At 44.2% G+C, this 23,052-nt stretch overlaps 1 protein-coding gene and 1 long non-coding RNA gene across 2 annotated transcripts in view; one reads left to right on the top strand and one right to left on the bottom strand.

The window, feature by feature from the left end:
* Positions 1 to 23,052, top strand: part of LRRC75A (leucine rich repeat containing 75A) — a 185,195-nt gene that overhangs the window by 154,665 nt on the left and 7,478 nt on the right. The gene's annotated exons all lie outside the window — the stretch shown is intronic.
* The window catches only part of LOC119563891, a 70,279-nt gene continuing 48,809 nt past the window's right edge, over positions 1,583 to 23,052 (bottom strand). The window contains exons 5-9 of the long non-coding RNA XR_005222657.2: positions 12,951 to 13,224; positions 12,011 to 12,051; positions 10,498 to 10,707; positions 9,706 to 9,765; positions 1,583 to 2,288 (exon numbers count right to left, since the gene is read on the bottom strand). This is a non-coding gene — a long non-coding RNA (uncharacterized LOC119563891). The remainder of the gene's footprint in view (positions 2,289 to 9,705; positions 9,766 to 10,497; positions 10,708 to 12,010; positions 12,052 to 12,950; positions 13,225 to 23,052) is intronic.

Here is a 23,052-nt window from a genome sequence, read left to right as displayed (position 1 = left end):
AAAAGTGGGACTGGATCCCTGCACCACCCAGAGGTCCGGGTGTTCAGATTCAGGATCTTGGTTTAGTTGTCTCTCTAGTCTTGTGTACAGGGCAGTGTTATCCGAATCACATTGTTTCACCCTTCTCCACTAAAGAGTAGATTTTATTCCTGCCAGCCAACAAGGCCATTTTTGTTTGAAGTATTTCTAACATTTCCTTGGGAGGAAGCCATCCTCGTGTGCCCACAATTCTTTTCTTAAATGTCAGCAGCTGCACTGCTGCCAGGAGTAGGGGAGGAAGATTATTCACTAGCAGCTTCTTGGCTAAGTGTGGGAGATTCCAATCATGACACCAGCCCAGCCGCCTGCCAGCAGCCGAGAAACCTTTGGCTCTTTTTCCCCCGTTACAAATAGGACAGCACTTCTGGAAGGACAATCCCGGTTCCTTCGTGAAATAAATGTGTCGTCCTAAAGCTGAGCAGTCCCTGGGCTCCACTTACTTGTTAAATCTTGTTCGCATGACAGAGGCTTGTCACCTTAGAGAGATTTTTGTGCTGTCCCCTATCGTATCACATCCTCCTGTAAAATCCCCACCAGATCAAGGCTTACAGCACAGCCTCTTTCTACACAAAAGCTGAATCGAGTGATGGAAACTCCAGGCAAAATCCTAGGGATTGGGCAGCTGGAGGGGGAAGAGTTGGCTTCTTTTTAAGATCAGCTTCATAACCAATCATTTTGAGATGACCCTGATAACAAGGCCTTGCTTTGTCCGAAATGGCAGGACTTTATTTTGGGATTGAGATGATACGGAAATCAAGGAGCGTAAACATCTGGGCAGGGAAAAATCCAGTGAGGTTTTCAAGGCTACTCTGGCAGGGGATGCAGGAACATCACAAGCTATGAGAGGCAGACAAGCTCAGAGAGTTCATTTTAAATGACAACAGGGTGGGTCACTGCTATGCCAAGATTGCTTCTTTCCACTTTGGCACGAGGTTTCTTCTCTAACTGTCCATCGGTTTTGGTACATTTGGGGAGAGCGAGACACTGTGTTGAAATTTCCTTGACACAGTGTTGGGGAATGCTGGTAGATGAGTGAGTTTTATTTGCGCAGTTAAACAAGTTGCTCCTTGCTGCCCACTCTGAGGGCTTTTAATGTTTTGATTTTGAGCCATGGAAATGGGGGGCTGCGTTTCACTGATCAGCTTTTCCCAGGGACAGTGGTTAATAATAATGATAAAAATTTACTTTGTGGACAGGTAGCATGCTGGTCAAATCCAAGGCTTGTTCTTTGCTCCCTTGCGACAGCCAGAGTTTGGAGTGCTGCAGGGGGCCGTGCAGATAAACGACATCCCCCCCTTTGGAATGGAAACATTAACTAAGAGGTGCTGAGCAAACCATTTTGTCTGGATTTGGGGCAAAGCCCTGTCCTGTGCTGTACAAACAGCAAGACATTTAGGAGTCTCTCTCTTCCCCCCCCCTCGCGCCATTCCCACTCCCCCATCAGGACAGGCTCTCTCTCCACTGCAGTGTTCCCAGGGTCATAAAAAGCAGTCAGGGAGGTTGTGAAGCATTGAAAGTTTTATTACAATCGAAATGTCACTCACCCGCTCCTTGCACACCCCTTACCCTTCAATGTCAAGCATTCTTGAAACACTTGCACAAATTATAGAGGCCTGTCACTGATACTTTTTTTACTCTTTTATAGTAAATATAAAGGGAGGTAAATGAAAATCTGCCTAAATACCTTGACAAATCTACCTCTAACTCCTGCTTCTTTGCAACATACTAGATACAGTTTGACCCATCTAGTAGGCAATGCCTAAGGGAGTTAGGTGCCTGAATTACTTTAAAAATCTGGCCCTTAGTGCCTGTAGAACTCAAAAAAATCCCTATTGGTTTCTGTTCCATTCCACAGGGAAAAGCACTTGTGAGAAACTCGCCTATGAAAACCCTGTTTAGGCTGAAGCTGCTCCTGCAAGGCTGACTTCTGTGTCTTATTTTTATAGCTGCTTCCTCAGTACACTCAGAGTGGAAATACCCAGGCTGCGTTGCTCGTGTGTCTCTGGGTTTGGGTGGAGGGTGTACGGGTGGAGGGAGCTAAGGAGCTTCACGTGACAATCTGACTTGAGGGACTCTGTTTGAAATGGCAGCAGGTTCTTCTACCTGGCGATCCATATCCAGATTAAATATCTCACGAGGCTTCATGACCTATTTTGATTAGTTAGACCCTCTCCCTGCAGTAGGAGGAGTTGGGGCTGGAGGGTTGCTGGCATTTTGTTTTCCAGCTGAAGACTGAGATAGGCAAAGCCCTGAAAAAAAACAGAGGACGACATCAGATCTGGCTCCATAACCGGACCCTCTAGAAAACGTATTCCCAAACTACCTAGAGCAATGCCGACTGCTGTCTCAGCCTCTGGCTGTCGTTGGAACAGGAGGGAACGGGGCAGCTGCCTGCTTAAACTTTCCCAAATGTGATCTGTGTTCCAATAAAATAAACAGTTTATTGGAAGTGAAATCCCGGGCACATGCTTTGGCAGCCGATTTCTCTTTAATTGCAGGAAGAACAGTGGGGATTTTTTTTTCCTTTCTTAGGCTGATGAGAAAACTGAGCTGAAGGATCAGAGTTGAAGTTTCCTTCCCTCTCCTCTTCCATCTGTTTTCTTTTCCTTTGCATTGAAGGAATGTAGCTTACTTAAAGCCCAGGAGGCACAAATAATGTCTGCAAGTAACGAACACAGCGGCTTGCCTTAGAGATTTTGACTGCAAACTGTTGAGTTGTTCTCTGCACCCTTTTTCTGGAGGTCTGTGTTATTCAATAGTGCTAATTGCTAAGGGGAAGCGCCACCGTCCATTGAAGTCAGTTGGGAGGCTTTCTGTTGACTTAAATGGGCATTGGAACAGGCCCTAATGCTGGGCCAATCCAGGGTGGTGGCCTTCCAAGCCATTTCTAGGACTGTCAGGCTCCCCCACTCCCTTCCCCCACATCAGATTTCCTAGAGTCCTGTGGTTGGCTGGGGTTACTCCCCTCATTGCTTGCAGGCTATGAGGATGGGTTGTAATAGTTAACACCACCTCTTCATTGCAATTTGCAATGAAATTTCCTATCTTTAATTACTTCAAAATGCTTGTAAAGTGGGTATTAGCCCCAATCTACAGTTGGGTAAACTGAGGCACAGAAGGGACGAGTATGCCTATGCTGCAGAGGAAAACATGCCGTGCCAACTCCCAGAGGCCCAGTCAACTGTCTCGGGCTCATGGTACTTGGTCTGCTGGGCTAAAAATAGCAAAGTAGACATTCCTACTTGGGCCAGAGCCCAGGCTCCGACAACCAGTAAGGGTCTTGGAGCCTGGGCTCTATCCCAAGTGGGAACACCTGCATTGCTATTTTTAGCCTTGCAGCCTGAGCCCCATGAGACAAAGTGAGGTGACCCCGGCTCTGAGACTTGGTGTGGGGGGGTTTTCTTTGCTGTGTTGACAGACCCGAAGTGACTTGTGCAAGTCGCCTGCAGTTTCACTCCTTTAATTGCTGGCAAGTCTCCGGGCTTTTCCAAGAGCACCTCCTTGTTTCAACCCTGCTCGCTGTAGTTTGATCTGCTCTAGTATGCAGGGCCGTCCGCTTCGTCTCTTGGTGCTCGGTGTGGGAAGCTCCCCATCACCTTCCTACTGCAACTGCCACTAATCGTTAGGAAGAAACTTTCCCTGTGATCAGGTTAGTCTGTAATCCCATACTGCAGGGGTTTTTTCACCTTATTCTAAGGCAGCTGGCACCGGCCCCTCTCAGAAACAGGATACTGGACTAGATGGACCCAGCTGTGCTTACTTGGTACTTTCTTTGTGCTTTAGTATGTCATCAGTTAGTGCAACACTATATGCTCTAAACATTCATTGTAACTAATGTCTCTCTCAAACTGGAGCAGAATAGTCAGCGTTTCTTTTCTCTTTTTAGCAGCTGCAAGGGGGGTGTAACAAGGCCCAGGGGCACTTTTAAACTTCCAGCCATTGGGTCATGTTATACCTCTCTCCGCTAGCCTGATGAGCCCATTATTTAAATACTTGTCCCCATCTACAAACCTTTAAGTCTAAGTCAAGGAAATTCCCCTCCTGTTTTTGAACTATTGGTTTGGGAGCTAATTGCCCATGTGGCCAATAGACAATGTAATATTTAAAAAAAAAAACAAAAACCTTTGGACTCTAAAAAGCAATGCTGAGATTCATTATTTGCTGAGTATTTATGGCCAAGCACAATGCTGCCTGGACTTTATTCCCTTAACACGCAGCCCACTCGGGCTGTAGACATCATAGGCATGCTGAGGGCCTGTTTATTGTCTGTTGTCAGATGTATTTGGTGGTTATATTTTGCATTTTTCAATTCTCCAGAATCATTTTCTATAAACACTGTCACTCCTGCAGGCCCCATGGCTTTTTCTATCCTCATCTATTCTCCTGCCCCTTCCTGCACTCTGTCCCACTCATCCCCTTGTCCTTCCCATCTCATACACCTATTTTTCAGTTAATATGATTTTTAACATGCTGGTAGCAAACAAGTATATTTTTTGTAACCATGTTCCGGTGAATCATCTTATGGGCTTTGTTTCATTCTTTGGGCCAGCAGGGTTGTGCTGATAAGATCGGATTCACCAGTCTTTTCCTATTCAAACCACAGCATTTACGCAGGGAGTTGGAGTTGTGGAGGGGCAAACAACCTAATTAGTTTTAAGACTGGATGAAAAGGTTGGCTGTTGGCTGGTGAATTCTTTTTCCCCTCTCCCACTCATTCTTTTGGTTTCATGGGTGCTTGCAATTACTTGGTTAGTATCTGCAGGTGCCGCAGCAGTTTCATTTTCTTTAAAATGTGCCAAACGCACAGTAAATTGAAAGATGGAAGACATTCAATGACAATAGATGTTTATTTACAGGGGATGGGTAGGGAGACTATGCTTTAATTTGCTGTCCTGCAACCAAAAGGACTGTTAGCATGGATTCCAAAGCCAGAAGGGACCAGTGGGATCATCTAGTCTGACCTCCTGTATAACACAGGCCAGAGATCTTCTTCAAAATAATTCCTAGAGCAGATCTTCTAGAAAAATATCCAGTTTTGATTTTAAAATGGTCAATGATGGAGAATCCACCACAACCCTTAGTAAATTGTTCCAATATTTAGTTACCCTCAAAAACGTATACTTTCTTTCCACTCTGAATTTCTCTAGCTTCAACTTCCAGCCATTGGGTCATGTTTGCTAGCCTGATGAGCCCATTATTTAAATATTTGTCCCCATCTACATACTTATAGACTAATCACTATAAGGCATGTTTTCTTATACTTTAATCATTCTTGTGGCTCTTTGAACCCTCTCCAATGTATCAACATCCTTCTTGAATTGTGGAATACGGGACACACTGTTCCAGCCGCGGTCATATCTGTCCGAAATACAGAGGTAAAATAACCTCTCTCCTCCTACTTGAGATTCCCGTTTTTATTTCACAGCGTTACACTGTTCAGCTGGGTATCCACAACAACCCCCAAGACTTTTCCAGAGTCGCTGTTTCCCAGGACAGAGTCCCCCATTCTGTAAGTGGCCTACGTTCAGCCATTCTTAATATGTATCGTTTGCTTGCGCCCAGTTTACCGAGTGATCTGAATCGCTTTGAATCCATGACCTGTGCTCTTCATTATTTAACCCTCCCCCACTTTTTGCATATCTGCAAAACTTTATCAGTGATAAGTTTGTTTTTCTTCCAAGTCATATATAATATTTTTTTATCAACTATAGGGCCAAGAAATGATCCCTGCTGAACCCAACTGGAAATACACCCACTCAATGACCATTCCCCATTTACAATTACATATTGAGACCTATCAGTTAACTAGTTTTTAATCCATTGAATGTGTACCATGTTAATTTTATATTGTTCTAGGTTTTTTTAATCAAACAGTTATGTGGTACCAAGTCAAAAGACTTAAGGTAATAGTGTTGATGTAATAGACTTCTATAATAACCAAACTTGTAATCTTATTTTAAAAAAAAATTACATTAGCTTGACAGGATCTATTTTCCACAAATCCATGTTGATTTGAAATAATTACACTACCCTCCTTTAACTCTTTCTTAATTGGAGTCGCGTATCAGCTGCTCCACTGTGTTGGAATCCAGGATCTTCCCTGGTGCTCTAAGATGCATTAAGAATAAACATTAACGGTCCAGTCAGCTCCTCCTCCAGCTCTTTTAGAACTCTTGGATGCAAGTTATCTGGACCTGATTTTAAAATGTCTGTGGAACGGAAAGAGTATCATCATCACCATCTGATGAAACAATGTTTTCCCCCCAACTACAGAACAGAAATATTTGTTGAACACTACCTTATTATTGATAACCTTGCTTTCAAATTCTAATTCACATGCTAGAATTAGGGCAGAGACTAACAATATGTCCCTTTCATTCATCCAGTCCATGATTATCTGGAATTGGAAGAAAAGAGGACAAAATACTGAAAGTATGGAAAGCACAGGGATCCTTGATGTATGTAGGCTGGTAGCATCTTGTGGTGAAGATGATTCTTGGGAATCTGAGCACTCTTTGAAGAGAGGGGGAAGCTTTAAGGATGCCTACTGTGAATGCTAGGCTCTTGCAGGAGAGACTCCTATTGCAATTTTCTTCCCTGACCATATGGATTTGGATGGGTAAGGGTGGATGATGCCAAAGAAATTTGGTTTTAGGTTTTGCTGAACTTGCAGGTCGCAAACCTGAACACTGCCTCTGGAGAGGAGACCAGCCTGCGTGCCTGCCTCTTCCTGGGTGGCATTAAGGAAAGGGCTGGCTCCATCCTCCACACCAGGTTAGCACAGGGGATTTTTCTTAGTTGACCGCCAGCATCCGTAACCTGCAGCCAAAGGGAGAGGATGGATGGGCTTGCTACCAGTCTCCAAGTGCAGGGCACAACTGACAGCACAGAAACGACCATCCCCACGCACCTTCTTATGGGGCAGGGGCAAAGACGTCACCTGGTGTCAGCTAGACCCAAACTGTTCAATGGGCTTGTTAGGACTGGCTCGGAGTGCTGCCCACACCGTTCATCCATTGCTCCCCGGCTAGCCTCCAACCGAAATATGGCTGCTGGTTTTAGCTGATGCCGCCATCTTGTTTGGGGAATGCTTACTGTACGTGTGCGCAACTGCGCAGATTGCCCTCTCAATACTTAATTTGCTTATGGTGCATTTCTTTCCAAAAGCCATGGGATGCTCTCGCCCCAAGTACCGCTACATCTTTCCCTCCTATTTTAGGCACTAGAAATGCACAGTAGTGGGATTGTCCAGGGAGAATAAGCAAGCACAACAATTCTCCTGTTGCTTTGTCTGGAATAGTGACATCATCCGTTATCAGATTGTCCTTGAAAGATAGTGTCAGCAAGTCTGAATAAGAGCAGTCCAGCACTCAAATAGCCCCTCCTGTAAGAGAGGTCCTGTACTGGAGCCATAACAACCTGGCCTGCCAGAAGAGTGGTTTTAAAGAAAATTCCTCCTACCCTCCACTGACTAACCTAGAATTCCTAAGACTCCAGGACTATCATCATGTCCTGCATTTTATAGATGGGTCAGTTGAGGTTACAAAGGCTTGAAATGACTTCAGGCTCACACAGCATAGAAGGGCCAAAACTGGCTGAAAACCCAGAACTGATGAATCCCTCCCCTCCCGCAACCTCAGTCCTTCTGCACATACACTAGCCATTACATCACTCTTTCTCACCGAGATGCCTCCTGTGAAGAGGGCTGGCTCTGCCTTCCTCTGATTTAAATAGTAAAGGGGGTTAACAATGGGGGGAGCATTTCTAGACTTCATAAAGTGGAAACTACAAACCTTAGCAGACTTGCAAAGGTGCATGAACACGAGGAGACCAAAAATAATTAATCCCCATAGGTATGTTCCCTCTTACGAGTAAAACCTTAGGAATGTGTGTATTGGGAAGCTCAAAGCACTTATAGGTATGTATATAAACCCCATCTTTTCCAAAGGCTCTCTGAAGAAAGGGGAGAGATCTTTCCAGGCTGTTCATATGTAAAGACTTGGTTTTTACAAAGGCTTAAATGTACACTGGTTAATAATCCCCTCAAGCATTCTGTGGCAGTAAACAAGGAGCTAAATCAGGCCTTTGAATGCTCACAATGGAATACAAATTCCAGAATAAAATTTTTTAAAAAAAATAGTTTTCAGCAAGAGCGATGAACTCAAGCTGAAATGTTTCGCGCTAGACCCAAATGGCCCCAGAGTTCGGGGGTGAGCTGCAGTTCTGGCTCAGGACTTTCTGTTGGATTCCTACGTGATTTCTGGATTTAAACACCCAGAATGAGGTGGCTTATCACCAAGCAAAATCTTGAGCCCCTTGAAAAATCAAGTTTTGAACCTACAAAGGAAAATACAGCCCCTGCGCTGTTGCTTTGAACTGCAAACATACTTGTGGCCGGGGCTGACTCTGTCTGCTGCCAGAACTTTGAAGCAGCTGCAGAAAATATCCCCCTTCACCTGGGAGAAAGGAAGCAGTACTGCTTGACAAACTTAGTACCTAGGAACTGCCACATCGAGTCAGACCAGGAGACCATCTCATCCAGGAGCCGGTCTCTGACCATTACTAGGTGTCTTAGACTTAGAGGACTGTTGCATATTGTCAAGCTTCTTACTTTTTTTGTATGCTAATGTCACTGTTGATCATCTCATCAGTAACAGAAATGCTTCATCCTTTTTTGGTTCTCCCAGAGCTCATGGTCCCCACTATATCTTGTGACTGTTTGGTTAATTGAAGCTTGTGTAAAAAACATCTTGTGTTATCTTTCAAGATCATTGGGTGTTCCTTAGCTCATGTCTTAGGGGGGAGAATATGGGAACAGCCTACCCACCTTTGCTCTACTGTTCCTTATTTTTACATAGTGCTATTCAGCTCAAAGGAGGAAACAATAGAGGTAAGTTTTGGCCTGATTCCTTCCTCTAGGATGCTGAGTTGAACTGTGTTTGTGGTTACTCGTAAAACAACAGTAAATACAGTTGTTGTAAATGTTTATAATCCTCCTCCCACTTGCAGAGTATTGATTCTAGTATAGCAGTGTGTGACTTCCCTCCTTTGGCTCCGGAGTGAAGACCTTGCAGAGGTGATCTGAGAAGCGCCTCCTACTGCTAAGGACAGTAAATGACCAAGTGCCAATTCTTTTGTCACTTTCATTGGTTTCTAAGACGTTCTCAGTGCCCAGTGTTAATGCTGGTACCTTCACCTTCCAAGAGATTCCCAGACTGGCATTTTGGTCGGGAAATACCCACTTTCCTCCCTAGAAGACCAGTGCAAGAATCCAACCCTTGCTTTTGGTTGCCCTTCTAAAAACACCAACATTTGTACATTAAGCTTCAATAATGCTGTAACTCTGGCTATTGAAACAACTTGCTATTTGTGACCAAAAGTGCTAAATCCCTAAAGCAGGGAAGCGATCTCCTGTGTTGGTAACTCGTTAGCTTGTGCAGTTCTGTCCGGGGCTTTATGGGATGCCACTAATGAGAGAGATCTGCCTCCCCAGCTACCCTCCAAAACAAGGTTCAATAGCAGTTTAAAGAATCTGACATCATCAACCTCTTTGCTTCAGATAAATGCCCTGAATTAAATCCAAAAGGGACTCCCTTGTTTGAGTTTCCTTTCAGCTTAAATATCAATATTTTTATGGCATTTAAGCAGATCACAAAATGTTCTTACCTGGATTTTGTCAAAATCACCATTCTGTTTCACACTGTGCAGCCTCAAACACCAGCAGTGCTGAAGAAATTAAGAAGGGTTTTACATTTATGTGCAATCCTATACCTACACTTGTGAATGTATATTTCAAATCATGGGGCCACTGCTATCCCCTCTGCACTTGACAGAGGTCTGTCTGCCCCTGTGGAAGAGGCCTCTAGAATTTAATAAAGATGAAACCAAGAGGGTACTACAGACATTCTCTGTGAAATGTCATGGACTTTTTATGTAATAAAATATTTTTGTAGCTATTTAGGAACATCCTATAAAATTCTATAGCAGGGATATAATTCTATATTCAGTTCTACTGGACGGTTTCAAACATTATGTTCATTGCATTCTGTAGGACTTTTCCAGATGGGCAGGTTCTGAGAGACGGTGGCTGCAGAGTGCTGAGAAATCCAACACCACAAGAGCTTGGATCAGTCTGCCCTAGTGATTTGAGAGATTGTATTGTAGGAATAGGCTTCTTGCCCTCGAGAATGTGATTTCTATATAATACAATCACTACTGCCCTCAAGGGAGGAGGAAAATCCTCCAGGGAAGAGAGTAGGACAGTTTCTCTTCTCTCTCCTTTGATATTTTCTTGGCAGAAACCATACCTGCTCTCCAAGTGAAAATGACTAGTCTAAGGTGATTGCCTCAAGCAGAGTCTGTACTGCTGATAAGAGGCTGCCATGAAGTTGCCTTCTGCTAGATCAAAGTCACAGGCCGCTCACCTTTCAAGGCCTTACCAGAGCTCACCCTACTTACCTCTCACTTCCTCTCAGTCCTTCCTGTTAACTGTCCGAGTCAGGCCAGGTCTTGCAAATCTCTGAACTCCCGACAAAGTCAACTGGAGTTGAAGGTGTCTAGGACTTCACGGAACTGGGCCCATCGTTTCCTTTTCCCACTTTAAGCACTGCATCATACCGGAACAATTGTCTCTGCTTCTAAAGTGTTCCATACTGCTACTTTGTACATCTGTAAAGCAATAAGAATTTCTTGGATGAAAGCTGCCACTGAAGAGAGCACTCTCTCCGTGGTAGGTATTACAGGACAGTTCAGATTTTACAAAGGTCTTGGAGAGGACACTAGAAACCACTGTAAAATTAGGGGGTTGTGTAAATAGGAACGTAGGCCCTGCAGAATTTAGAAGTTCCACAGGAGCTTATCTGCAATTAGTCTAGCTTCACGCAGTAGACTGAGCCATTTTGGATAAAAGAGAAGTTAACCTCAGTCGACTCATTTTAGCAATCTTCACAAATGGGGGTGCAGGTAAAATCACTCATCCACAGTGCGACTGATGTTCTCACAAAGTAGAAAAGCACAGGAATCAAATACAAGGTAACCCTGTATAGAGGCAGCTAGGCAAAGATTGCACAGTTCTGTAAGATTACCTACGAACATGGTCTGGCCTCATTACAGTAAGTCACTGAACAGGCTGTTGACCGCAACTGTCCGAAATGCTATTTCACAAAACTGTAGGACCTTAGCTTTCAACCAGTGGCCTACAGACCCCTGGGGGGGCCCACAGACTAGGTTTAAGATTTCCAAACAGGTCTGCATCTCCATTTGTTAGGTGTACGCAAAGGAAAAAAAGGTTGAAAACTACTGGTGTGGGAGAGGTGGCTTCCATTGTAATTTTCCAACATCCTAATAGACACACAGTTAACTAGTAACCCCCTTCCTTGCACAGGAAAAACGGGGACTCACAGATGTCGGGCTGGAGGGGACCTTGAGGTCACATCTGCCCCATGCTGAGGCACGACGAAGTATACCTAGACCATCCCTGCCAGCTGTTTGTCTAACCCATTCTTAAAAACCACCAGTGACAGAGATTCCACAACCTCCCTAGGTAACCTGTTCGAGTGCTTACCTAAACTATCCTTACAGTCAGAAAGCTTTTCCTAATAGGGGAAGGTGATTATCATTTATGAGAGTGCACTGGTTTGTTAACAGTTTCATTCCCAAGCCTTGCTGAATAATTAATAGTAGAAAGTGCCACATCAAATTCACATCTGTCATTCTGCCCACATACGCGTTAAATTGGATTAGCGCGTGGTACTTGTTAAATGACTGTGGAGGTGTTTGTCTGAGGTATCCGCTAAACTGTAAAACCATGAACAGTCACTGTGCAAGGGACGTGTGTGTGTGTGTGTGTAAAAAAGGGGTCCCAAAAAGTCACATTAATAGACATAGTCTCATTAAAATCTCTAACCACTGGTACATTATTCAAATGTACTTACTGAAGCTTAACACATAGTCATTTAGTAATAGCACTTACTTTGCATGATCACTCTTGTGCTAAAACATCTCCATGAAGATCTAATGTAAAAGAGAAAATAAGATTAGAAAACTATTGATATATTTAAAAACAAAACACAACTCATCACTCCAGTTCTCCTCCGGCAAGCTAGACCTTTTCACTTGGGGATTGCTACACTCAGCTCCCCAGCCCAACTAAATACCTTTGAAGTTACTTTAACCAGAACATCAAGAAAGATTTCAAAGGCTTTAAGGTCTTTTTCATTTTGGTTTTAAGTAGTGAGCCAAGGAACATGATACACTGTAAAATGCTGTTAGTGATGGCATCCAAACTGGCACCTTGGCTCTAAACCCTTTTGGGCTCAAGCAACTTAGAGTATGTCTACACAGCAAAGAATAATTTGCGACCGGCCCAGGCTCGTGGGGCTGTTTCATTGCGGTGTAGACTGCCAGGCTCGGGCTGGATCCTGAGCACTGGGACTCTCCCATTTCCCAGGGTCCTGGAGCCCAGGCTCTAGCCTAAGCCCAAGTTGGCTGGCACAGGCCAGTCGCGGGTGTCTAGTTTCTGTGTAGACCTACCTTAGATTCAGATTTGGGCTCAAAACCCATCTTTCTACTGGCACAGAAGAGGAGCCTTGGAGCCAACCCCTCACCTAACTTGGGGTGAATTTGGATCAATATCTAAAATGTCCTAGTTCACGTGTGTTTCTAATTAGTTTGTTACATACATACACAGACACACACACACTTATTTTTATGCCCACAGATTTAATGCTGGTGAAAGATTAACGTCCCTGAGAATGAAATCTATTTCTCTACAGAATGGGTACAGCAAAGGCAACATGAGTGCAAGGCTGCCCCACCAACCTGACCTAGAGAGACCCCCAGTGAGGGTTGAGAGGGCAACCCATTCCCCTGCAGTCCCTGCTGAGACCGCCAAAGGGGAGGCTTCCAGTTACCTTGGTAGCTATAGTGACGTGGATGCCTGTTCATTAGGAACTGGATGGCAAGCGCCAGCTTCAGCAAGTCCACAGATACCCAACAGCAATAACTGCCAGCCTGCGCTGGAGTTGCACCGGCGGCTCAAAAGGTGAGAGGCTCTGTCTCCTGTTACCAGGTGGTCTCCCAAATGCAGACGGTGGTGGTCAGTGCTGAAAGTCTGAGAACATCTCACTTCAAAGCAAAGGACTCACGTGTAGGTTGCTTGGAGAAGATCGCTGCATTCTACCTGACCTGTTAGCAGTAGGCAGATGGGGGTATGGGCATTAATACCATCTCCTCTCTGTGGTAGGCACGTATTCAGAAACATCTATGCTTTAGCAGTGTGTCCCGTGCACACTTTCCTCCCTCTCTTGTGGCTCAGATGTTAAATGGTGCTTACTGCATTCTTGACCTCAGCCATCAGAAAAGCATACTACATTAAGCCTGCTTGTAGAAATCGTTTGGCTCGCCCACTGCTAAACGGCACCCAGGAATAATCTTATCCATGGAAACCGAATTTAAACAGCAGCCTCTTTTAGTCTGACCCTATTGACCCAACCTCCTGCAGTGACCTTTGATCCCGGGCCGGTGCATATAAGAAGTTGTCCACTTAAAAGATCTAAAATTTGTAAAATGCTTCAAACCCTATTTGTCTATTATGGGAGAATGGGCCTAAATTGTATTTTTGAACCTTTAAAGGCTGGAAGTCTGTTTACTAGTGAAGTACAAGCCTCTGTAGCACATGGTAAAAATACCTAGCAAAAGTAGGGCTATTGACGAGGCTGTTACATCAGACATCATATTACATTAGGTAAGTTTCTTCTATTCAGAACACAGGTCTCCTGCTGCTAGTATGCCTGAAAACAAGTACAAGGGCTTAAGCACCCTGCTGTATCAAACTCCCCTCTCCTGCTGTGCTTGTCTTTCGGCTGGATTACCAAAGGGAGGCTACAGAAAGATGCCGTTTCTTAACCCAGAAATCTCAGTGTGCATTCAAAGATTATACAAGTGTAGAGCCGTGCAAAGTGCTGCAGATTTGGTTTACAGTTGCTAGGTAGGCCCCAGCTAATCCCCTGCATCCAGACTTGTTGAGCTCTGCATCTGGTACAATGTTTACAATGGGCAGAACCGAATCCCCGGCTCTGTTAGGCTGGGGCTGCTATAAAATGCAGAAGCCATGTGAAGTGAAGCAGGGACTGGAATATAAGAAGACTCCTTTACATAGCCAGCTGATCCATTGCCAGTTTTTCCATTGGACTGCTTTAATATGAAAGGGATGCAAAATTCACTCTAGTCATCTGCAGAGAAATCTGAGTTTATAGTCAAGTGGAGCCTTTGTTGTTAGGGTCCCTCTGTTGGCAAGAACCAATAATGCTGGCTACACGCCCAGCCCCGCCCCTCATTTCTTTGGTACTACATTTGAGTTGAGACTGAGGTTGTTGTTCATGACTTCTCTGTGCCTCACTTTACCCAGCGGTAACTACATCAGTTATTCTAGTATCAGCCAAATGAAGGAGTCTGTTTAAGGTCTTCTTCTGAAGTGCAGAGTGAAGGTATTTGCCTTCCATTGGAAAAACTGGAGGGAGGGCCATGTTTGAGAGAGGATGTGGAAATAACTGGTTTGTTTGATTAGGCCAACTTGTTAACAGGTTCCTCAGCTCCAATCCTGCAAGCCCTCTACTCCGCTCTCCCTTTCAACTTCCAATCCGCAGTGCGTGGGAGACTTCTGCAATCAGGTGGTTCTTGAGCAAACTTTGTTTCCAGTCAGAATAGAGCAATGGCAAACCAGAAAGGCGATAACTGTGTAGAACCTTTCATCTGAGGATTGCAAAGTGCTCTACAACATGAATTATTGCCCTGAAAGGATAGAGAAGCCGTCTTACCTCCAATTTGCAGATGGGGAAATGGACTTGCCCAAGGTCACACAGTGAGCTAGTGATAGACCTGGAGGCAGAATCCATGATTAAGATTTTCCAGCAGTGACTAGTGATTTATGGGGTACTCAACTGGGGAAACACCTGAAGGGGGCCTGGCATTCGGAAGGTGGCAGCTCAGCAAATTAGGCCTCCAAAATCAATACTCACTTGAGAATATTGGCCAAGACATCAGGATGCAGAGTCATGCCACTCCAGTCTGAATGAAATAGAACCTGCTTTAAGTTTCTGGGGACTCCTCAGAATTGAAAGGAAAAGCAGGGAAGCTGGGAAGACAACAGCAACAAATTTTGTTTTTGTTGCTTCCATAAACCAGGTCTATAAGACGGACTCATCTGAAAATAGATTGGGGGCGGGGGTCTGGTACAGTACATGATAATTAGGTCCCGGGGAAGCCAAGGCCCTAAGCAATTTGTGGGCCAAGGAATGTTTGCCTCTTGCACTGCAGTGAAATGAGCCATAAGCACCCCCTGGAAACCTGTTCAATTTTGGTATGTCTACATTGCAATGAGATACCCACAGAGAGCCCCGATGAGTCCAAAAGGGAGACTTAATGTGTTGACCACTGGATTCCCCCAACCTTTCCCCACCAATAGATATTGGTGTCACTTCTAGCCTATTTGCCCCTTTCCTCTATTCGGCCGTAAGGCTCTGCCTACCAGGGTGGATAAAAATCAATGAGAAAAAAAACATTTTTTTAAAAAAAAATTAATTTAAATCTGATTTTTTTTATAAAATGCTTTTTGAGGAAAAAAACTTATCTTTAGGTATTTCATCAGGGAATAGAGATTATAAATTCTGTAGTATGAGACAATATATTCATGTCATGTTTAAGGAAAGTTTTGTAAATGAGTTCCAATAGTTCATGAATTAGGGACCCAATCTTATGGGGTTACAGGGCCTTCTTTATAGATTATTTAGGTTAATCTTTCTATCTACCCACTGGGACTCCGTGCTCAGTCTAGAAGATACCATCAGAGATGCTTAGTTTTGCAGTTCTCAAACTGTGGATGTGTGTCTCCAGAGGTAACATGCTTGTTAACAGCAAAAATGTTTTTAAATAAATATCTATATAGAGGTGAGAAATAACAGACCTCAACTCTGTTGTCCCTCTGCAATTTTGTGTACACAGCGTCAACTCCTTACCTCTCTCTAAAAGTGCAAAGTTTCAAAAGGGTGGAATAGATCTGGACAAGGAGAAGTCTGGAGCTAAATGTGAGAAGCGAAGGACATATGCTTGTTTTGTTAAAATATTATGTTTGCTGTTGAAGAAAAAAATCCAAAATACTTAACATTGTTTTAGTTAAATAAAACAATTTAAATGTCTGTCTGGTGATGTTCTCCTAATTCATCATGGCAAGAAAATCCTCCAAATATTAATGATTAACCTGTTGAATTGGAGATATTTATGAAGTCATTGGGAGGTGAACTATCTGCTTTAATTACCTTTGGTAAATGAACTAACCAAACAAACATTCATTTTCTGATATAGCTGTAAAACTAACCTGAAAAGTTTTCAAAATAAATCACTGTTTAAAAATGTATAATGTGTACCTTCTAAAAATGAAACCTACATCTATCTCTGAGTTGTGAAAAATATGTATTAAAGTTATAACAACCAACAAGAATGCACTTTTATGTAGAAAACCATGATTAAATAGAGTCTTCCTGACTAGTGATTTAAATCAAATCCATCCTGCTACACTACAGAAATAACCATGTTGTAAACATGTCTCTGTGGACAGAATTAATAACTCTGTTAGGGAACAATGCTTTAACTTAGGTATCTAACACAGTTAATATTTATTCTGTCAATGCACGCAAGGGAAAAACAAGTTTAACATGGTTATCTGTGTAGAGGAGACAGGCCTTTAACCTCCTGTTTGCTCTCAGTGACTATTGAAGTGCTGTGTCTTACTCTAACCTTCTCTCTATCCATACTATTCACAGCTACTACTGCAAAATGATGTTTCCCCTTCCACCCTCCTCGCTAGGCAGCCCAATGCTTCCTCATCTCTCAGGTGTGGCTCACTTCCGCTGCAAGATGAGCCTTTTGAAAAGCATCTGAATTTAGTTCTTAGCCTGTTCCCAGAGCCCAGAATTACTGGTCAGATTCAACCCAAGTGGTTGCTACCTCCAGTTTTAAAGGAAACTTGATGCATTGAGATTCTGGTGTGAAGACTAAAACACCTCTCTCCATCCCAGCTTCCCCTTATTTAAGTTGAGCTCCCCTCACATCCCCCAACCGCACTTTCACAAATCATGTCAAAAACCCACATCATTTAAATGGAGTTTAAAGACAGCCTGAGTTTCATCTTTTCCCCTCATTCTACAGACGTGCTGCTCTGTTCCCAGTCAGAGAGATTCAGAAAGAGCTGCAGGATGTCTTAGAGAGAGACTTCAGAGGCAAGGGGAAGCCTTTGTGATAAATGCCCCAGGGCCATTTGAAAGCAGTTGCCTGAACTTCTTGACCCAGCAGGATTGAGTAGGTGGAGTGGGTGGGAGACTAGTTATGTAGGCTACCTGCGTGCCCCTGAATTTCACTGAACTGACACGGTTAGATTTGGAGGTCGGCAACATTCAGCCAGGCCATCTCCTCAGCTAAGCAGGGTTAGGTCAACCTTTTTTAGTGACATCCCACGAAACGGCATCCTCCATGTGCCATGACCTCGTATGTGTAATGTGTCCAAGGTCACGCTGTGCGGAGAGCACCATTTTGTTCTACGTTTGGGAGCGGATGGAATCATCCCGCGGCCTGGATCCAGCCCCCAGGCTGCCAGTTAGTCCACTTTTTTTGTAAATTTTGGAGCAATGCCATGTGTGCGTTGCCTAAATAGGTGGGACGCCACTGGGTACCTTTGGTCTGCTAGACTGAAGAGTCCATTATCAACTACTGGTTCCCTGTGTAGCTACTTTGATTAAGTCACCATTTAATCTTCTCTTTGTTAAACTAAATACATGAAGCTCCCTGAGCCTATCACTATAAGGCATGTTCTCTAATCCTTTCATCGTTCTTATGGCTCTTTGAACGCTCTCCAATTTATCATGAATTTTGGGCACCAGAACTGGGCACAGTATTCCAGTAGCTGTCGCCAGTAGCAAATGCAGAGGTGTTATAACCTCCGCTCTCCCACTCAATATTCCCCTGTTTATACAACCTGGCCTTTCTAGCCACAGTGTCGCACCTGGAGCTCACGTTCAGCTGAGGATTCCCCAAGTCCCTTTCAGAGTCACTGCTGCCTAGGAATAGAGGCCCCCATCCTAAGTGTGGCTGATGTTTTCCATTCCCAGATGTACGAATTTAAATTTGTTTGTATTAAAGCAGTGCAACATTAGCCAGGTGTGTGTTCTCTGGCGATGGATAAGGAAGGGAGATGGTGCTCACAAAGCCACCTTTAACGTAATGAGATTCTAGAAAAGGTCAGAGTCAGCAGCTGGCCCTTGTGTGGGAATAATCGTCGTCAATATAAAATATCTGAAATTGAGCCATCAGCCAGTACACTGTGAAATAGTCACTTGAACCCATAATAAACATAAGAGCTATAGAATGAACAATGGCTACAACACTGAACATGGAGGTTAGTAGTAAAGGTTGCACTTGTATAGTGCTTTTCAGCCAAGGCTCCCAAAACGCTTCACAGACATTTATGACGACTCCCAGCACCCTTGGGGAGCTAGGTGAAACGTACTATCCCATTTTACAGACAGGAAATGGGAGCACAGAGAGGTTAGTGACTTGCCAGGTTGCATGGCAGGTCAGCGGCAGAGTTAAGAATACTAGGGCTCTGAGCACCATGCTTTTGCTACTAGACCACACTCACCCCTTTCTAAACAGGTGATGTGAATATTCGGTCTTCCTCTCTGGGTGACATAATTATTCAGACCCACAGACTTTAAGGTCAGAAGGGACCATCATGATCATCTCCTGCACATTGCAGGCCACAGAACCTCACCCACCCACTCCTGTAATAGACCCCTAAGCTGTGGCTGAGTTACTGAAGTCCTCAAATCATGGTTTAAAGACTTCAAGTTACAGAGAATCAACCATTCACACTAGTTTAAACCAACAAGTGACCCATGCTACAGAGGAAGGTGAAAACTCCCAGGTCTCTGCTAATGGGACCCAGTGGGAAAATTCCTTCCCAACCCCAAATATTGTGATCATTTAGACTCTGAGCATGTCGGCAAGGCCCACCAGCCAGACACCTGGGAAAGAATTCTCTGTAGTAACTCAGAGCCCTCCCCATCTAGTGTCACGTCACCGGCCGTTGGAGGTATTTGCTGCTAGCAGTCGCCGGTCAGCCACATGCCCATTGTAGGCCATCTCATCACATCATCCCCGTCATAAACTTTTCAAGCGCAATCTTGAAGCCAGTGAGGTTTTTTTTGCCCCCACTGCTCCCCTTGGATGTTTGAACTCCCATTGACTTCCGTGGGAGCAGAGTTAGGGAGTTACACAAGGGCTGAGTTGAACCAATGAAGAGTCAAACTCACGATTCCAGGGAGGTTCGATATTCAAAGCCTGAGTACAGGCCATCAAACCATCACTTGTGGATAATAATAAAGCTTTAGAAATCAGTTTGTGTAACTAACAGATTGCATTATTAGTCTATTGTAGCAGCTCACGCTGAAGAGCCCAGACTCTATAGTCTACATGTCCAGGTGATGCATTTGCTGGGAAGGCCTTCAATTTCACAGCCAAGCTTGGGTGAGATTCTGTTTAGTTCACAGTGCGACAGACAAACATGCTCTCTCAGAGCAGATAGGTTGAATTGGCCCACGCAGATCCACAAAAGACAAAATGTTTTAATTCTCCTGTGCTGTCAGGTATTCCCCTAGCAAGCAGTATTACAGGAGATGACTAATCCAACGCAGCCAAGTAATAAGAGGCTATTCCACTGCATAATTTCCTTTGCAGAGTTGTTACCAAAATCTCAGCTGACCTGGTGAGGTTGTGTGACATCAACCAGCTCCCTTCCAGGATCAGCTGTGGCATTCAGATGTTTGAAGTTGTAATACTCAGGTGTTTTAAGTACAAATAGAAACTGAAAATATTATGCTCTTCCAATATTTAGCCAAGCCTCTGAATGGAAGTTGGCTTTAATCTCTCTCCCTATCAATTTTTACTTCTTCCTTGTAACAAACATTTTAAAGGAACAATGAGAAAAAAAATACCTTTAGACTCTAGGAAACAATTCAGCATTGCCAAGGAAGGGGGAACCTATTAGATCGGACTTTTCGGGCCAGTCTGTCAGATGTTTCTTTTCTAAAGTGGAACTCATTGCTTTTCCTGTTTGCCTCCCACCACGCGCGCGCACACACACACACACCCCTCTACCTCTATCTAGCTTAGTAGTTGGTGGGTGTGGGTGTTCCCAGCCAGATGGTTAGCCTGCCACAGATCTATGCTCTACATGTTTAGTGAGAAAGATGGCTCAGGGATTAATGGGATTTAGCATCCCTCTCTTCCAAACTGGTAGTTTGAGCCCAGGGCATTGGTGATGTAAAGTCCTCACTAACAATGGATAAAAATCAAACACACACCCCGGAAGCGAGGATACTTTCTGCACCTTTGGAGGAGTCCCTGTCCCTCTCTCTCCCCACAATAGAATCAGACTCTCCAGTTACGTGAGGTGAGGGATATTGTAGTGGCCTGCTAGACATGGGGACCTGAAAGCACTTATTCCTTGTGAACGGGATTTTCAAAGGAGCAGCCTATAACTCTTATAGGCATGTTGAAAATCACAACCTAACAGGATAGTACAGTGGTAACTAAACATCAGTGATTATTTACCTATACAATAGGGCAAGGCTGTCAGATTTTAGTTAGGCAGGTAAAGGAGCTCTGCTCCAGGAGCGAGCGAGCGGCTGTGAATAATGCATTACAGGCGTTTAGAGGTACCTTTTCAAAACATCCGACGCTCAGCTTCCCTTTTTTGCACTGCAAAATGAATTGCAGATGCAAGTCCCGAGGACTTACCCCTCTGACTATCCCGTGTGTAAGGTGGTAGGTGGTGCTATGTTGCGAATAGTGGCAGCAGTGGGCACTCCTACGTAGCCATGTATAACGCACTAATCGCTGTGGTATCAGAGTGCTGTGAGAAGTACAACTTCATTACTGCTTGGGGCCTCTGTGACAGACTGACAACTGCCAGAGCCCATGTTAGAGTGGGGGTTAACGCTGATAAGTGTAGGTTCTTTTTGTGTGTTTTTTCACTGCAGTGCTATTTACCATAAAAATAAAGTAGGTTTGCATAGGAAGTGCTGTGTGTGTGGTACCTTATATCTGTAGCAATTACACTGTTAATGGTCTCTGAAGAGAGAGCCTGCCAGCAAGTGTCCTTGGTCAGCCTGCCTGTGCTGAGACTAACACAGTGAGCACTGTGTGCCTGGAAATACCCCAGTCAGAAGGGGGAGACGTGGGTCTCTACCCAAAAAGGGCAACGGCTGGGGAGCTGGAAGCCGAAGAGGGGGTGTCATAAATATAAAGGGAAGGGTAAACACCTTTAAATCCCTCTTGGCCAGAGGAAAAACCCTTTCACCTGTAAAGGGTTAAGAAGCTAGGATAACCTCGCTGGCACCTGACCAAAATGACCAATGAGGAGACAAGATACTTTCAAAGCTGGGGGGGAGAGAGAAACAAAGGCTCTCTCTGTCTGTGCGATGCTTTTGCCGGGGACAGAACAGGAATGGAGTCTTAGAACTTAGTAAGTAATCTAGCTAGGTATGTGTTAGATTCTGTTTTGTTTAAATGGCTGATAAAATAAGCTGTGCTGAATGGAAGGTATATTCCTGTTTTTGTGTCTTTTTGTAACTTAAGGTTTTGCCTAGAGGGATTCTCTATATTTTGAATCTGATTACCCTGTAAGGTATTTACCATCCTGATTTTACAGAGGTGATTCTTTTACTTTTTCTTCTATTAAAATTCTTCTTTTAAGAACCTGATTGCTTTTTCATTGTTCTTAAGATCCAAGGGTTTGGGTCTGTGTTCACCTATGCAAATTGGTGAGGATTTTTATCAAGCCTTCCCCAGGAAAGGGGGTGTAGGATTTGGGGAGGATTTTGGGGGTGCCCTTGATGGACCGCTGAGGTGGAAATAGAGGTGTTGTTGCTCTGAAATGTGACAGCATCTACAACATGGAAGTATTTCTGTGGACCACTTAGGCACGCTGTGCATGACAGAGAGCCCGTAAGTCTCATGCCACAATAGACAGGTTGTGGCATGGCCTGGACAGTTTGTTCCAGGCATACACATACTGCTAAACCACACAGAGCTCCACTGTTGACTTGAATCAGCTGCCTTCATACCTTGAATCAAAATTACAACCTACTGAATCAGACGCCTCTCCTACTAAACCCCCCGCTCTATTAAGTTTCTGGCCCGACTCGTTCAAGCCAATCGTCCATTTCAAGAAGTGTTCTTAGAACAGAGTGTAATCACCGACCGTGATAAATTAAATCATAGACTGAAACCCTCAGGCTTGAAACCAACCAGATCAGCTTTGTGAGAATTGCTTTCTGTGTGGCATAACACAGAGCCGAGCATAGCAAGTGCTAACTCTAGGGGACAGATTGTCTTGCAAGGTCGCCAATGTGACCAGAGCAGTAAGCATAAATTATTGAAAATACAGATAGCACAGGCTGTGTCTGTAAGAGAGCGTAATATTTTGTATTTACTATACACAGCCCCTTTCTTCAGAAGATCTCCAAGTTTTCCTGACCTACTCCAACAGGGAGGGAAGCAGTATTAAAACCTGGGCAGTTAGACCAGAGACTGGTAATGGGACCTGTCAAGAGATGCATTTCTAATGTGCCCATCACTGGTGCAGATGAAGATACCGAACCTTTCGCCTCTAGGGTGCTAGTCTGAATCCTGATTGGGTCAGTATAGACCCTCTCGTGACTGTGCGGGTGGCATACGTGAGGCAAAGTTGGATGGTTTCAGTCAAGTTTCCACCTCAACAGGTGTCCCATAACTGGCACAGTCAGAGAAGCCAAAATTACAATGGGACATGGAGACTGAACTGCCCTCTCTTCGAGGAGCAATGAGGTTGACAGGCAAAGCTGCATGAGGGAAGCTTGGACTTGGTCTGCCAACAGGGTTCAACCATCCAGCACCCTTATGACAGCAATTAAAATCCACACT

The sequence above is a fragment of the Chelonia mydas genome, chromosome 17, assembly GCF_015237465.2.
Source record: "Chelonia mydas isolate rCheMyd1 chromosome 17, rCheMyd1.pri.v2, whole genome shotgun sequence".
Taxonomy (NCBI): Eukaryota; Metazoa; Chordata; order Testudines; family Cheloniidae; genus Chelonia; species Chelonia mydas.
This window is presented reverse-complemented; position numbering and strand designations above follow the sequence as displayed.